Source organism: Opisthocomus hoazin, chromosome 1 (assembly GCF_030867145.1).
Source record: "Opisthocomus hoazin isolate bOpiHoa1 chromosome 1, bOpiHoa1.hap1, whole genome shotgun sequence".
Classification (NCBI taxonomy): domain Eukaryota; kingdom Metazoa; phylum Chordata; class Aves; order Opisthocomiformes; family Opisthocomidae; genus Opisthocomus; species Opisthocomus hoazin.
In genome coordinates, this window is record NC_134414.1 from 24562053 (window position 1) to 24579499 (window position 17447).

The 17447-nt window shown below is 37.9% G+C and overlaps 1 protein-coding gene across 6 annotated transcripts in view; it reads left to right on the forward strand.

The window, feature by feature from the left end:
- Window positions 1–213: 213 nt before the first annotated feature.
- The window catches only part of SGCG (sarcoglycan gamma), a 150834-nt gene continuing 133600 nt past the window's right edge, over window positions 214–17447 (forward strand). For 3 of the 6 annotated variants that reach the window (XM_075419226.1, XM_075419266.1, XM_075419276.1), the window contains exon 1: window positions 214–403. The gene's annotated coding sequence lies outside the window, so the exon portion shown is untranslated. Of the gene's footprint in view, window positions 404–15378; window positions 15521–17447 lie in introns of all 6 variants that reach the window. The other 3 variants (XM_075419250.1, XM_075419257.1, XM_075419235.1) reach the window with 2 other exon arrangements.

Here is a 17447-nt window from a genome sequence, read left to right on the forward strand (position 1 = left end):
TGCACGCCCCAGGGCCGGGCCCTGTGAGAGCCGCGGAGCTGCTGCCGGCGGGGCCGCGCCGGGCGCCTGTTGACGCGGGAAGGGCGGGAGCCCGTCGGCGGCCGGGCGAGCAGGGAGCCGGCGGCGCGGGAAGAGGGGCTGCCCCCCGGGCGCTCCGGCGTGGGGAGGTGAGGGGGAGGGCGCTGCTCGTTTCCCGCCCCCTGCTCGGCCGCTTCTCCGCCCTCCCCGTTCCTCCTCCCTCCCCGACGCGCCAGCCAGGCTGCGAGAGGGGCGGCCGGCCGCGCCGGGACGAGGGAAGGAGCTGGATGAAGACTTGCGCCTCAGGGCGGGCCGGCCAGCCCCTCGGGCATGACGGGCACCGCGGGGGACTCTGCCCTGCCCTGCCGCCGAGCGGGGACCCCAGGTAACCGCCCCGCGCGCCTTCCCCCTCAGCCGTCCCGACCCGCCGCCGGAGAAGTTCGGCTCCGGCCGCTTGCCGCGGGGCGGAGGAGGGAGGCGAGGCGGCAATCCGTCCGCCGGTTGGTGACAGCCCTCGGCGAGACCCCGCTTCGCGCTCTGGGAGCTCGGTCGGGTCCCCGAGGCCGCGCTTTCCGCGCAGCGCCTGTGCCGGAGGCTCGGCAGCGGCCGGCGGAAAGTTTCCCGCGGGGCGGCGAGGAGCGGGAGGGGGCCGGGGGCGCGGGGAGGAGGCGCAGCTGTGGCGGGGCGCTGCGGGCAGTGAGTGCCGCGGCGGGAGCGGTGCTGGCTGCGGTTCGCTGAGCTCCTTCCGCTCCGGCCTCCTCGGGTGCCGCTCGCTGCGGAGAGGCAGGGTTAAGTACCCGCAGGGGTGTCACGTTGGCGTCTTTAATAGCCGCATTTCGGTCTCCTGTGGAATTGGGTTACCTCCTTGTGTCAGCCTCGGTGCGTTTAGGAAAGGAAAACAAACAACGAAATCTTACCGGAAAGAAACGCGAAGCGGTACACCTGAGACTTCAGCGAGTGTGCTGTGTTCTGTGACACTTAAACTTACATCTACACTTAAATGCACTGCTGTTCTTTCGTGCTTTGCTGGGGCTTCTTAACTGAAAGTTTGAGGATTAAGTGTAAACTTTTAATACAAGAAGTGGATTATCGTTAACAGTATTAGAGATGAAATCCCACCTCAGGTGTTTCACAACGATTTTCTTCCCCTTTTGCTCATAGTTTATACAAAGCACAATAAGGCGGATTGATATTTTTTGATCAGTTCTTCTAAAATCATTTGAGTAAAAAGTGAACAGAGTGCCCCGCAGAGGTTCTAGGAACCTTTGCTGCAGAGTGAAAAAACAACATTCAGCAGTCTTAAAACAAAAACAAAAAAATCTATACCTCCAAAAGCCCCCTTGCTTACCAGCCCAAAGAAAGAAGTGTACATTGCAAACTGCCCTGAGAGTGAACAGGTTGAAGTCGTTTCAGACAAGGCGAGGTCCCCCTAGTAGTGAATGTTATGCACTAACTCCCTTGGTTAAATTGGAGATAATCTACCTTAAGAATTTTCAGCTGCAGTTCTGTTCTACTTCCGAGTTTTGAAGTACCAAGGTAATCCCCCAATGTTTGTTGCAAAAGCCAAAGGAAAAACTTAAGTGCAATGAGCTTAATTTCGTTAGATCAGGAAAGAGTGTGTAGCATTTTCTTTTGTGTTTAATAATATGAGAAATTTGGAACTAAATTTAGGGGAGCATTGAAAAGAAGACTAGATCGAGCAACACGGTTCTCTTACTGCAGGTAATGCCCATGATTGTTCACTGGACATCGATAAGGCATTGTACTTAAGGTGATTTTCAGATTGGGATTTTTCTTAATGAACACACAGATATGTTCCCTGAGAAGGTCTATCACAGTTAATGACCCAGTGCAGCTTGGAGACTATATACGCTGATTTTTTTATTAATGGACTTTTACATTAAGCTGAGTGAGGGCTGAGGAAAGAGAAGTATAGGCATGTATAAAACTTGAAATGCTTCCCACTTTGATATGTCTTGTTCTTTGGTGTTTGTTTGGGGTTGTTTTTTGTTTGTTTGTTTGTTTTTTTTGTTAGCTTCAAATGTAACCTCTCAGGGCTTTCATGCAAGTGCCAGATTTCATTCAACATGTGAAACAGTCTGTAGTTCTTACTTCCTTTGAAAGATGGATATGACTAGGGAATTACCATTTTTTTTGACAGCATGACAGTTAAAACTTGGTTTGCATAGGAGCGAGCATGTGTAGTGCATAGTGCATTAAAACAAGGTGTCATTCTAAACTGTCACTGACTAACTTTTCAGTGTGTTTTTGTGAAAGTGAATGTATCACTTGTAAAATGACTGATAGGATGTAACTAAGAGGCAAGAAGTAACTAATGTAGTAATGTAGGGTCTAATTTAAGATTTTGAGTACAGATTTAATATTCGGATGCCTATGAATTTAGTGCTTAGTTCTGCAGACAGGTGTGCGAGTTAATTTTCTTCATGTTGGCATCTCGGTTAAAGTCACTGTCAATGCAGCAGTGCTTAAGCTACACGGAGGGAGAGTGTGGATTTTTGCCTTACTGAAGCAAAATGCTTTGTTTGCTAATAAGCTTTTTGTTCTGACAAGATGTCCAAATAGTATGTAGCTATTACTATCAAAAGCTGAGCTTGTGTTAGAATTCAGGAGATTAAATGTAGCCATTGTCGAACAAATGTTCGTTTACAGCATGTGAAATCTGAAGCAATGAAAATGGCCAGGTGAGGCAAGGAAGGTGTATAAATTGCCATTAAGGTATGGATGTGTGGAAGTTTGGTAAAAGGGAAAAAAAGAGGAGGAATTGAGGATTTTTTGGGCATCAACTTTTGCCATAAAAACTAAGTTACTAGCTTTTGAAGATAATGCATACCTTGAGTGTTTGGGGTGAAGGTATACCTGGAGAAACAGTTATGGTATTTGATTTTACCTGAAAACTGGGGTTGCATATATATAGCATTTTCTTGTAGTTCTGTTTGCAAACCTTGTACTGCTATACTTTAAAAAGGCTTCTCCTGACCCATGATAGGTTTACAATGGAGTAACAGATTTTCTATCTGGTGTCATTGGACTAGGTAAAATCATGGTGAATCTAGTTAACTGAGTGTAATGTTTCTGTAGAATCAAGAGACTGATGCAAAATGGAATACTAAAGAAAATTCCATCTTAGTTACAAGTTCAACACCCAGGCACTGAGGACTACATACTATAAATCAGTAGAAAGTGAGGGCTAGCTTTTGCGAAAGAATTCCTTCTGATGGCCACAAACAAGTAGTATTCCTGCAGAATAAGCAGAGTGAGCTTTCACTTTGCGTGCACGTTCTGGGTGTTTGTCTTCTGTTACATCTCCACTCAGTCTCCTCTCAACTGAAAGCCTCCTGTTTCGTTCATTTTTCCTTTTATGTCACCTTTTCTAGACCTCTGCTAGTTAATATTTTCTGCTGAATTCCTTTCAGTTCTTCTGTATTCTGTAGGTAGAGTATCCTCTATAAAAAAATAAAGCTGTAAACTGTAAAGATTAATTTACACTTCAAGGCAGTGTGTTGTCTTTTATGCAAGAATATTCTATTGCTGATCACTTTTAGCTCTTCATAACTAGCCACCGAAATACCATTTTGAAGAATAGCTACATGCTATTTGTCCTCATCCTGTACTTTCTCAGTTGATTATTCTCAGCTAAATTACCTCATTGAATTGCATCTTAATTTTCTCCTAGATCATGTCTTCAATTTAGCATGATTATTCTGATTTTGTCCAGTATACTGTCTGACTTCTAGCTCTCCTTGGGCTAATGTCCTGCTCAGATTCAACAAGTATATTCTGTCATTTAAGTTTATTAATAAAGTGATAAATATTATCTATCAGAACAGACTGGTATCTCTCTTAAGAAAGTCTTCCAGTTTGTCGATGGATTGGTAATAATGATTCTATGAATATGGTATTGTAACCTATTTTTAAAATAAAATCAATGCAATGGATTTCAGTGTATGGGGACTATTTGAGTGTAAAGGTATGGGTATTACTGTCTTTTTAGCAACTGTTGTAAAGCCCAAAGCAGGAGTAGTATGTATGTCTGTTATAAAAGTTTCATTATAAACACCACAGTTTTCAAAGAAAGAAAGTGCTTTTGAAGCTTCTAGTTTAGAAATTCTTTTTAATACAGTAGTTTTCACTGAGCAACCAAATAACCTTTTCCTGAATGTCAGGTCAGAATACTTCTGGGAAGTGTACCTTACAATCATATCACATATACTATTTGTAATTAAAATGCTGTTCACAAACCTCATGAAAATTACCAAGGTAATATAAGTGCTAGTTTTACTTTTTGGTTTCTGACAATTATTCATAGTAAGTGACTTAAGTCAGCAAATAATGGGGAATAATATGTCAAATTATTGATCTGTTTGATTAACTATTATGTTTTAGATAATTTCTAAAGGTTATACATGGTCAACGTTTGTACACATTTATGAAAACATTAGAGGAAAACTACAAATAGTGTTAAAAAACCTGAGTCTCTGTTAGGGGTGTATGTCCCTGAAAATCTTAGCAATCTAAAGTCTCTTAACAAATTGTTATTATATTGAATTTGTTATTAAATTTACCTGCTTTCCGCTAATATGTGGAGGTTTAGATTTAACAGAGTGATACAGAACATTTAATTATCTTTTCTTCCACTTCGGTGGAGAGACTCACCATGATGTTCCAAATTAATATATTTGTCAATATTGCTGTTGATTTAAGTCACATAATATTTATCAGCCTCTGAAATGGAAGACTTTTGTAAACTGAAACATAAGTAAATCATACACAAATAAATTACTTACTTGTTGTGCATTAAGCATTCACTACTTCTGAAAATGAACATTTATTATAAACAATTCTGAAAACTTAATAATGTCATGTGCATATAAACCTGGAGAGACAGCTTCTATTTGTTTTCCAAGGGTTGATCTGTAGAATCTGTATTTGTACAGTGAACATCATTACTCTATATTATCATAGAAATTACTGGTAAAAACATGTTTGTGTTGTAGAAAAGTAGATAGCTTCTAGAATAGGACAGTTCTGAGGAGAAAGTTTCAAGATTCAAGGAACTGTAGAATGTGCACAAAACAAAAATATGCATTAAATAAAAAACCCAACAAAATAGCATATATAAATATATATATATATGAATTTATGCTAAGCCCAGAAATTTATTTAATTTCAGAAACAAGGAAATTCTTTACATAAATATCTGGCAGTTTTTCAAAACTAGAGTTTCTTTGTTAATGAGGAATTATAAACTAACTTGCAACATTATTTGTGAAAAACCTAATATGTGAAAAAATCATAGCATAATACGTTTTCCCTGTCTTGATTTCTTTAGACACAACGCTTCTTCAGACTATGAAGTTTTGCATGAAGATTTTTGCTAGGAGATTTGAACACACCCATATTATTTATGTATATTTTTCACAGAGGTGCACGTGCATGTAAATAAAAAGTACTCAGTCTTTTCCTGGTGCCGATTTCAAAACCTGCAAGTATTGGAAACAAACACCAAGAAAAAAGAATCGAAATGGGAAGATCTGGCTGATTAAATAAATTTTTCTCCAATTTCCCACTCCACTTTCAAAAACAAAGTCCTCAAAATCATTTGAGAAAGAAGGTTGTAACCAGTCTTGAAAAGAGTATGGTGGTAGCCATTGTGGAAGTCCGGAGATGGCTTGCCACCTCCTGCTTGTTATCTGAGCTGACACTGGGTTCTGAAGCCTTCTATTCTTTAGAAAGAAGGTTCAGTTTTTAGAAAAACAGTTGCTGTGTCTTGGCACTGGTCAGAGCTGTCTTTTTGTTATTACTTCTGTTGGGACAGTCATCATTACATGACCTGTGCTCTTCACGGACCTGGAAGGAAGTCAAGAGGACTTCTCAGGATCTTTTCAGGCATGTGATGAGTTCACTAAGCCTTGTTCTTTAATTCCTTTGTCAGTGCAAGACAAGTCGAACAACCCTAACAGTCTTGTCGGTGTGAAGAATGCTCTCCTGTTTCCATCAGTTCCTAAAATTCTTTGACGCAATTACAGACGCCCATGTTGTGATTCCACCAGATTCATTGTAGTGGCCTGAAACCAGTGGGCGTTGGTGGGAAAAAACCATTATGGTTGGGGAATTACTTCTGTATGTCCACGTGGTATATATGATAGTGTCTGGTATGTGTACTGCATGTAGCAGTAGCATGCATATTCCTGGTGCTTGAAATTCTCCAACTAACATTTTAGAGGAAATTCACTCAGATGGTAACTGCTTGAACGTTGAGGGATTACCTCTTCAGACATTAGGGCTTCCCTTTTTTGGCAGGTTAACCAAACTCATGGCAGTATGCTGCTTCAGTGTTCCCAGTCAGTGAAAATATGGATGCTTCCTGCATCGGTTGGGACTTGTCTGAATCAAGATCACTGGTGTTTAGAGAAGCCGTTGCTTCATTTCAGTGTTTCGAGTTTCAAGAAGTCCAAAATGCATACAAATTATTCTTACACCAACATCAGGAATTGCTGCTGAGAACTGATTGTACTTTGTACTATGTAAACCAAAAAGCGAGGGGAACTGGGTCTCCTTTGTGAAGAAAACATGATATTTTGGATATGTTATATCACCAGTGAAATTAACTTTTTATCAGTTAGCTTACCTGGTTCCTCAACTCTTACCGATGAATTCAACAGGATTTCGAGTTTTGGGGTTTTTTTTGGGGGGTGGGGGTGGTGGGATTTTTTTATAGTCATGTTTCTTTTGAAACTACCTTATTTTGGTTAGGTTTTTTTCCTCTCAGGATTTTATTTCCTTCTACTGTTTTTGCCAAACTGGAAAAACTATATTTTGTCACATAAATTGGATGCTCCATCCATAGAAGGAATTGGAGATCAGCCAGTCTGGAAATATTTCGAGCTAGATGTCTGCAGTCAGGCTAATTCTTTAAAAAGGAGATTCTAAAATTTTAAAGAAAAATTTTAATTGAAAAGGCTGGAAAAACATCAAACTGATTTTGTTGTTGACCATACAACAGCTTTTCAAAAGAGCAAATATTTGTATGTTTGCAAGCGGAATGAGCTAATGGAAATTGTGGAGGTTTTCCTCCATCCCAAGAAGTGTTATAAAGACAGACCATAGATCATATGAATTTGTTGTTTTCAAAAAAGCATTAATATATTCAAAATACAGTGGAAGATTTTTCTAAAAGAAAAGAAAGGGTAATTTCTTTAGCAGTTTGTCCCAGGCAAAAATTATTTACTCTGCATGTTTTCATGATTTTGCTTTGGGGAAAGCCACACAGCTATACGAATCACTTCATATGTGTGTTGCAACTAACTTTATCATTGCAATTTTAAAAATACGTGTGTCTTGTTTTAGCACAGCACTTGATGCTTTGGCTTCAGCACCCAGTTTCCTAAACAAACGAAAAATTATGAAGAGCAATCTGCAGGGGAGGGATGATTCTTTACTTTCAAGACTGTTTAATGTTTTAATAAATTATATATTTTTAAGTGAAAACTGCATGCTCTAAGGGAGGTTCCACTTTTAACTGACAGAGCAGAACTACCTTGTACGCATTATGAATCATTTGCTGGTTTTATGAAGCTCGCTTTCTGCTTAACATTGTGAGCAGCATCAGCAGGAAGGATGATGAGCATCTTTGTTCCATTTATTCTATAATAGAGAGGAAAAATGGATGTTTCAAATAAAGAAAGCAGGAGACACTCTGAAAACCTCTTGAATCACAGTGAGAGGTGAATCTTAGCAGCTCTTACCCAGTCCTCTGCTGATGGTGCAAATTCAGATCTTTTGGTATTCCGGACTTTGCACACTTTTTTTCAACACTGGGGTTTGATCACTTTGTCAGTTCATTCTATCAAGGCCCTATTTGTAGACACAAATTCCCTACAGAAGCCCTTTGTCATGTTGTCATCTATTGCTTCTACTTTCTCTGTTTAAAGTTCTGTTTTACAAAGAGTGATTTTGATTCTTGCTGCTGCTTTCCTCCTCCTCCATCACATACTTAGAATGAGTGTATGCTTTTAAAGAGCTGCTTTAAAATTTAAAGGAGTGGACTTTCCGAGTTTCCTGTACCAAATCTGATACATCTCTTTTGCTGGCAGTGAGAGGGTACTTATGTATGCCCTCAGACGTCTGTTTTTGAACACTGTTGGGTCCTCAAAGAGGAGTACTGGAATTAGTGAATGTAACTTTCTGAAAATGTGAGTTCATGCTCAGTGATGATCAGAAAAGGGAATGGAGTATTATGAATTAATAGAATAGGAACCAAGACCAATATTAAAAATATATATATATAAAATGGAAAAAAATGATGATGTTTCTGTCAATTTTAAATACCATAGGCAGTTACAGTTACTCTATCTCAAAAAAAGATACAAGTTTGTAAACCATTCAGGGAAAGGCAGAAAACATGTCAAGGAGATGCTATACCTACTTCAACAGATGATCAAACAGATTAGAGTTCTGCAGCTTGTAAAAGAGGCACTAAAAGGTGATGTGACAGGAGTGACATTGAGTGGCATGAAAAAAGGTGAAGATAGGCTCGTTATTCACCATTTCTCATTGTGTGATAACATTCAGTGAAATTATCAGTCAGCAGTAAAAGAAAACATTATTAAGTAATTAAACTGTCAAATTCATTGCCACCAGATGCTATAGCGGGCACATATATAAAGGACCTCAAAGCAAAGTGTTCAGTTTGATGGATTGTGAGACACTAAAAAAGGCCAAAAAAAGCTGTGGTTTGCGGGTAAGTGGACTCCCTCATCATTACTTTTCCAAGGGTAGAATTACCAGGACACTTCAGTCGAGAATTTACCCAAGATATCAATAAGGACTTTCCCTGTTCCAAAATATTATTTCAGGTTAAGCACTCTAGATGTCCTTCAGTTCTTGATGCAACTCAACATTACTTTGAAATCTATGACAGTGCTATAGTATTGCACAGGTCTTTATTGATTCTAATGCAAGGGCATACAGTAAGAAATTTTAAGGAGTATAGTTGGTTTCATGTTAATATTAAGCATTGTATGTTTAGGATTATAGCAAACTGGAGGCTACTGAAATCTTGAATTCTAACTTCTGAAAAGAAAGGCAAAGCTGACTTTACTCAGACCAGCAGAGAAACTCCCCTCCCCCCCTACCGCCCACTAAAATAACGGGGCTTCAAGGAAAGCGTACACATTTAGGGGAAAAGGTCTTTTTTTGCCTTCTTTAATAATACCCTTTTGTTAGCATATGCTGTATTCTTAACAGCAAATTTGACTGATGGCCGAGAGCATAATAGCAGTCTCCTCAGATTTGCCTTTTTAAGGGAAGTCATTATATAATAAGTATTAAGAACCCAATAACCCTTGTTGACGAGTTACCGCAGACACTTCAGAACTATATATATGATTCTGCTCTTTGTCCAGATTGCACCTACCTTTCTAATCCCTACCTAGAGACTCTTCTTATGAGAACAGGAAGAGTTTGTATGTTTTTAAACACTAGCCTTTGAGCAATAAAGGAAATATGTATAGATCATAAGGGGATTTTCACTCTCCTTGCTTTCTTATTCCTGTAAGTGAAGGTTAATCTCAAATCTGAAATAAGTGACATATCTGTACTAAAAGAAAACATCCCTCCCTCCCATTAAGTATGGCGCTGTGTATCTCTGTTACCTTCTAGTTAAACTTAGTGATTGCTGAACTGTTCTTAGTTTCGGGATTATCTTTTCTCGTGGTAATCTATCTAAGACACAAGGATATCTAACACTTTTTCTTGGAATTGTTACTATCATTATACAATGTCTCTTACACAAAACTTACTCAATTCTGTGGAATATTTTGAAAGTTCTTGTGAATTATGGCAGCTTTTGTCAAGATCTATATTTAGGATTTAATTTTTTTTTGTCTGTGTGTCTGAATTATATAGGTTAACTTGCAGCCAGTTCAGTCAGTAATCCAAAACCAGCATCTATTCTTATTGTTTTCTCAGCTGAGTCAAAAAATATGGTAATAACAAATCCATTCAGTCCTCCATTCCAACAAAAAATGCAAGTGTGCCCAAGCAAGCCAGTAAATTCTTATCTCAGGTTGGTTATATACGTGGCACCTGCACATATGTCTTTGAGCATTTTATCCATGATGAATGCAAAACTGATTGTAGACCTTGTATTGCCAGATAATAATTTTTGGACATGCATGCTGATTTGTGTGTTTTCCTTAGTTCTGTCATCAAGCTGGTGAACAAGTGCAGAAAATTTTTCTCATTTTTCCAGCCCATGTTTCCAGCAGAGCTTTGCTGCGTCCACTCTTGGCTGTCAGGCTTACTTCAAGGTCCATGCCTATCTGGAAATCAGCTCCTCATGCAAATATCCAAGAGTTGAGGCCATCTGTGAAAGCTGCTTCTCATCTATCCATCATTAGGGTTTATTGATTGTACTGTCATTTTCAGATATAATCTCTGACTCAGGGTCAGTCTCTTTACCATGAGTACTGCAGCTTCCAGCTCACTGTGTAAATGATGAGCATGGACTCAAAAGAGTCTTTTTGCACAGTGTGCAGAAAATCGTAATTAACAGCAGAAGTGACTAGACTAAAATAATTTTTATGGCTGCATATAAAATCCTGTTTTCATTTAAATTGTAGCTCCGTGAGGTTTGGAGTACATAGAGAAGCTATAGGAATACAGCTTTGGATGAGTTCACTACAAGCTTACCTCACAGCTATGTCTACAATTCATTAATTTTTCCTGGCAATTATGCTTTTATTCCTGTGGCAAGAAGTTCTAAAAAGATAATACAGATTTATTAGTTGGCAGAAGACTGCTCCTTGGAACCTGGATTTGTCTTGGCAGATTGTGCTGCTAGGTGTTTTTTCTGTCACTTATGAGTTGCAACAATCAAATATTATTTGCAGGGGCTAAGGAAGCTACAAATGTTTTTGACGTGTCTCCCATATGCATTTTTTTCATAGGGATCAAGGTCCTACTGAAACTTCATCTCAGATAGGTATCTCTCAACCAGCATAACTATCTGCACAAACAGGATCCTTTCTGTAAATTTTTAACTTACTCTGAAGGAATTTCGAATCTAATTTCAGCCTACTGAACCTGCTAAAATTTTGGAAGGATTCAAAGATTATCACACACACACTGTCTTCGGCCTTGAACTGCTGTGGTGTTCTTTCTGAGAAGTAATCTTCCTGACAGCTTCCATCTTATTTACCAGAGGAACAACAAGTTGTCAGTTTGCAGATTTGTTAAATACTGCGCTTGTGTTTGTAGCTGATAAAAACTTTAGGAAAAGAGTTCTAAGACTACTTTTAAAGTAGACAGGGCGCAATTGAGTTGACTGCAGATGGGCATCTGGGCCCTGTGGATCTGGCCAGTAGTTGTTGCAATAGAAGGAAAGGAGTCTCTCATATTTGGTAGCGCTGTGTAGATACTTCAGATACTCTAATGCACCCAAAATACATTTTTTTAGGCAATTGAAAAAGTCCTGCATTGACAAAGTACAGCTTGGCTGACAGGTAGACATGTCCATGTAGATTTTTTTTTCCAATCTTGATGTGAATTGCACTCTGATTTCCCAAAGCCAAAATGATACGTCTTGAAAATTTTCAATAGTAAAATATGCATGTGAACATGAATTTGATGAATAAGAAAGTGCTGTTACTATAGATAAGAGCCATTATTTTGGGGACTGCATTGTAAACAGGTATTTATGTGTATAAACACAAATATGTTTCATATCTTGGCCTCTCTTTGCCTTTTTTCTACCTGCAGTCTTCTAAGTTTGTAATCTTGAGTTCGTCAGGATTTTATTGATAAAGGAGATAGTCCTCCAGGTTCTGGAAATGCATGAGATATCTATGCTGCCCCAGTTGACCCCATTGATTCAAAATTACCAGATTGTCTTTTTGCGGTGCATAAAAATGGGAGTGCTAAAAATGGAAAATATGTATGTGTGGCAATAAAAAAAATACATAAGCTATAAGTAACCATTTCTTTCTTAATTCTGTTCCATTGTACAGTATTCTCCAAAGACAATGACTATATGAAAGCTATATTTTATCTTCAGTCATGTGACAAAAGAAGAAAATGCATACCTGACAATATGGATTGACTGAAGTCGATTGTAGTAACAGGCTATCTCTGCAATCAGCTGCAACAGACATCACATAGAAGTTGCCTGATCCTAATAATATTTGGAGAGTCTGTCATGACTTTCTCTGAGGAACTCCAGAAAATGAATTAATTCTTTCTGTTCATCCTTTTGAATAGCTTATTAATGCAGACGTTCTTCTAAAGGAGATGCTGGCATGTCTTTTCCTCCTGTTAGGTTTAGATGTAAACTCATTTAGCATGAAGTACATGAATTATGCTTTTTCACAATCTAGGTCTTTAATGAGATAAAATTGAGATGCACCAGGGTTTTGTCACAAGAAGGCAATTGGTGTTGCATGAGAAACAGGGACAACTGGCGATATCTTCAATAGTCACAAAAGATTAAGGAAACAGAATGATTCTGATGGAAGGAAAAGATTACTTCTTTTTCTTGTAGAACAATCTTACACTATATCATTATTCTCTAGAATCAGTTGACAGGAGCAAGTAGGAATCTTAAACTAAAACAATGTATTGATAATAGAAAGAACACAACAGTGGTATGTAAAAAATGTCTGAAAGATACTCAGTGCAGTTTCCTTTATCAACTCATAATGGGTATTAAAATCATAATAATTTTGTGGTAACGGTTCTGGGAATGGTGTACTCTTACGGTAGGTGGAATAGGTATCCTTTAACATGGAGGGAACGTATTTATATCTCTGCTAAGTGGACAGTGTGTCCCAAAAGAGTGTGGGATAATACAGTAGCTTAGATATAATTGGAGAGAACCATATTAGGAGTTAGGGATAGCTGTCTGTATAGAGTTATGTGCAGATATACTTAGGTGTTTGAGTTTCAGCAGCTGTTACAGAATTTGCTGTGACTATGCTGGCAGTGTAAGTCTGTTAGACACAGCAAGCACAATGCCATGGGAAGATGTGTGCACTGTCTTTATGTATTGTTATTGGCATAGTTTTAACATGCTACACCAGGACACTATTAAACATGATGTTACTCAAAGAGGACTCTTGAAACAGTTTATAAAATCATGAAACTAATTAAATAACTAAAATAAAATTCTGTATTTCTGAACATACGTATTTGTCAATATAATTTAAACTTTCATGTTACATATTCTCTATTTATGCTGATAACTACTTTAAATTCAAGAACTGCCTGATACTGAGAAAGGCTTGGGTTATTAAGAAAAATTTAATAGGGGATTCTAAAACTAGGATTTGAACTGGTAGCAGAGCAGCTGAAAACAGAGAAGTTTAAATTTCTTTTTCATGTGTTATGTTTAGATTTTCATTATAAGTAATGTTTTAAAAAATTATGAGGCTCAAATGTTTAGTGTAGAAAATACTGAAGTGGAAGTAGTTAAAATGCTTTTGTGGAAAAAAAGGGAAAAGCAGAGTTTAATTTCTTGTAGGTAGACACGGGTGTGCTCACCTCTACAAACAGCAAAAGAATGACTTTGTTTCACAGTAACTGAGTCTTACAGTGTTTACTATTCAGTCAAGAACTTAAATGAAGTGATTTTGGTGATACTGCAGGTTAATACTGAGGTGGTAGTTCTGGTGATCTGTGTTGACTTATCTAAGCAAGACAAATTTTATAGCTTTCCAATTTTTTAGTACTATTTAATTTTGCTAAGTAGTGTTGAAATTTCAGTAATTGTCTCTACTCATTACAAGATCATGTAAATGGACAAGCTTCTGTACCAAACCCCTTCAGTTCTTAAGGAAAGTGGAAACTTCTCTAAGCTTCCAATAATTGATAGTGGCAAGTACTTTCCATCTGCTCCTATGAATTACTGGATGTCTGTCTCCTTTCTGATGGGATACTCCTGATAGTCTCTGTTCAGGCATAAAACATTTTAATAGCTTTTGCTTATGTAATGCTAAAGTGACTGTCATTGTCTTTATGACCTCTCTATTATTTTTATGTCTTCTTTTCTTGGTAATTTAAAAACCTGATCAATAAAAACTGTAAGTGTTTTTATATTGTCTTCTCCTGTGAGTTACTGACAGTCATCATCCATACCTATACTACACAGCATATCACTTGAGTATACAGAGATACTGATGGCATTAGCAGGTTGTCCTCTCCACTGTGTGTGTTATTACTAGGGCATTGAAACATAATTTTCAATAGATTTGCTGGAAGTCAGCTATTTTACAAAACACTTCAAGATCTGAGAATTTTGAGTTGAATTTCAGATTGTTCGTGGGAATGTGTCTTTCCACCTAGCTGTTTCGTCTTCCTTTTTTTTATATTTCTGCCTCTTTCTCTGTATATTGTCCTGTTTCATTATCTGTAGTTGTTTCTCACCAGCGAGCTTGACTGCTGCAGATTGTTTCCGTCTTCACCCTTTCTCAGTCCCTTCATTTCATCCTGTTTCTTGGTTTCACTTTTGTATGTTGTTTCCCTGTCTTCATGTCTCTTACCTCTCATAAAGCAATCTTCTCACTTCTCTTTAGCATAGATCTTTTGCTTTCTATTCATTGCCTGAGTGTAAGCCAACTGAATTTTCAAAGCCCTGTGAAAAGCTGTCTGGCCTTATTTCATAGCAGAATTCCATAGTGAGCTCCAATAACTGGAAGGAGAAACTGCAGAGGAAGTTTTGCTTAACCTAGAGGAAGGTTTCTCATTAAGCAGTTTCAGGAGGTCATTGCAGGTTAATTTTAAGTAAGACAGAGGTAAAACATTTTGTTATATGAGTTTTCTTGCGCTTTGCCTTACCAAAGAGTCTATAGTGCAGTTAGTATACTGTAGGAAATTAATACATAGTCTTTCTCATATAAGAGACTATGAGGTTTGCTTCAGTGAGTTTGATAGTTCTAAATTTTATATAAGTTGTCTTCATTATCGTTATTGAGTGGTAGTCTGTCTCACTAACAGATCTTTGGACTTCTTCCATTACAGAAGTGTCGGTTTACAGGCAAGAGAACATTCTACAAACTAGTGCTTCTGCCCAGAATTAAAGAAATATGTTTAAAGCTGTGGTTCTGATGACTTACTGTTCTTGAATAGTTGACTTTTGTCTGTAGAAGTAAATACTCAAGTAAGACATTTCATGCCATTAGGATTGCCTCGTGTTTCTCAGAATATTTGCCTTATATTTTAGTAGCAAATCTAACATAGTTTTCATGTAAATACAGAGAATACATAGTAATTTGTTACTGAGAAGTTGTACTCTGGTTATGAGTCTAATTTTATAATAAAATCATGATGTTCTAACTTTTGTAACAGACTAAACAAGGCCCAGCTTTCCAAGTGGATAAATCGCAATAGCTTATTTAGTGACAGGAGACACTTCCCATGCCGTGTAACCTTTTGGTCACTGGCAGAAGATACAGTGTTCCTCAGAAGTGTCAGACTATATTGCAATGAGGTAAGGATCCAATTATCTTTTTTTAACTTTTGCTACCCTTTTTTTTTGTGACCAGCTATGTTGAAATTGAATTCACAGACTTTAGCAGATAGGTGACAGAATTAACATTTTTATAACTGGAATAAAAGCTGTTGTGCTTTATCATGTCCTTGCTGTTATCTTGTTTACCTTTAGCGACATACGGCAGAATGGAATCCTGTAATACAGTAAACTTTACTTCAGAAGAAGCTTCAAGAAACAAGCCCCTTCTTGTTATGTGTATATATAAAAAATATTTTTATATATATATAAAAAATATACTTGTTATATTTTGTTTACATTTTTACTTCTTAGCTAGACCTGCTGATACATTTTCTTATGTTATATTTCATGGCTACGCAAATAAATTTTTCACATTTATGTCAAACTTGATATTAACATTAGGGTCACAGTGTTTTTGTAGCTTTACCATGGGAGGCACCTTATTAAAACTGCACAGTGGCAAAGCAGCTTGACCTTGCATGTAATTACTAACCAAAAGCAATCCTAGCAGGTGGTTCAAGTATTTCAATGGAAAAAAAATACTCTATCTTTGTTTTCCTCTATAAGTAACAAGCAAGGTCACAGTAACTGGCCAAGGGGAGAATATTTTGTAAACTCCTCATGCCTAAACTTTTGCCTTATATTGCTGCAAAGCTGAAAATAAAGTGTTAGAGTAATTTTTTAATTATTTTTTTTCCCCACTCCAGAAATATTAGGCTTACTCCATAATCACTGCAGACTTTCATGTGTGCTACTCCAGGTAGCTTGGAGTGAGCTGCTGCTGTCAAAACCAATTGATTAACCCTACTCCTGAACTCTTCTTTTCCCAAAAATCTTTGTGGGACAATGACAGGGAAAAGGCTGTGGATGATTCTGTGATGGCTGGCTAGTTTCAGCCACTGTCTTTTTGTGAAAACTCATGGCCCCTCCTTTGGCATGAGTTTCATTTGCCACTGCGGCAGGAGATAGGCCCTTTGGTCCTCTGGACATCAGCCCACTGGAAATGTTGCCGCCACCAGAAGGGCTTGTCCAGTACAGTGGTTATTGCTTGGTTTCTGTCCCAACAATCCTGGGAAAAGAAAGTACCAGAAGTGCATTGGCCTACTATTGCTGTTAGAGAGAAGGCTAAGCATGAAGTGAATTATACTCGTGCACTGGTAGTGAGCAGTCACCCATTCCAAGAAATTGTAAAAGTAGATCTCTCACATACATTGCATAGATAAAAGGGCAAATTCTGTTGTTGAGTTCACTGAAAGTCACAGTCTTACAACAAATCTTATATAATTGTAATATTATATGTTTGGAATATTGATATTCTTAAAATATATCATGCCTGTTTATTATGAGAAGTATTTGGTACAGGATGCATACATAGGTAATAATGGACATAAACATTAGCAGATGTCAAGGACGGGTTAAATTCTATGGAAGTTGTCATTCTCAGAGGGGAATACGTGATCTTTGCAAATATATCACATGCCAAAGCTGTCATCCTGAAAAATTACAGGTCACAACCAAATGAAGGTAAATTTCTTCATATTGATGTGTTTTGGCAGACTGTTTCAAGATTATATGTTAAGAATTTAGATTGTATTTATGGGCTATGTTTCTTAAAGTTCTTGAAAGATTTAAATGTGAGTACCATAAAGAATTGCAATTTACCTGCTGCAATCTAAGTAGAAACAAGCTAAATATAATCTAATTCTTACTAGATTAAAAGAAAGGAGATACTGTGTGTAACATTGAACTTTTTCATACAAACTTATGAAAAATACAAAATGAAATACAGTATCATAATGAGGGCTAATCTTTTCACAATGACTAGCAAGGTATCCCTTTTTTCAAGGGTGCATCTGATTGGGAATATTTTGGGAGATATTTGCCTGTGCTAAATATGAGCTACTGT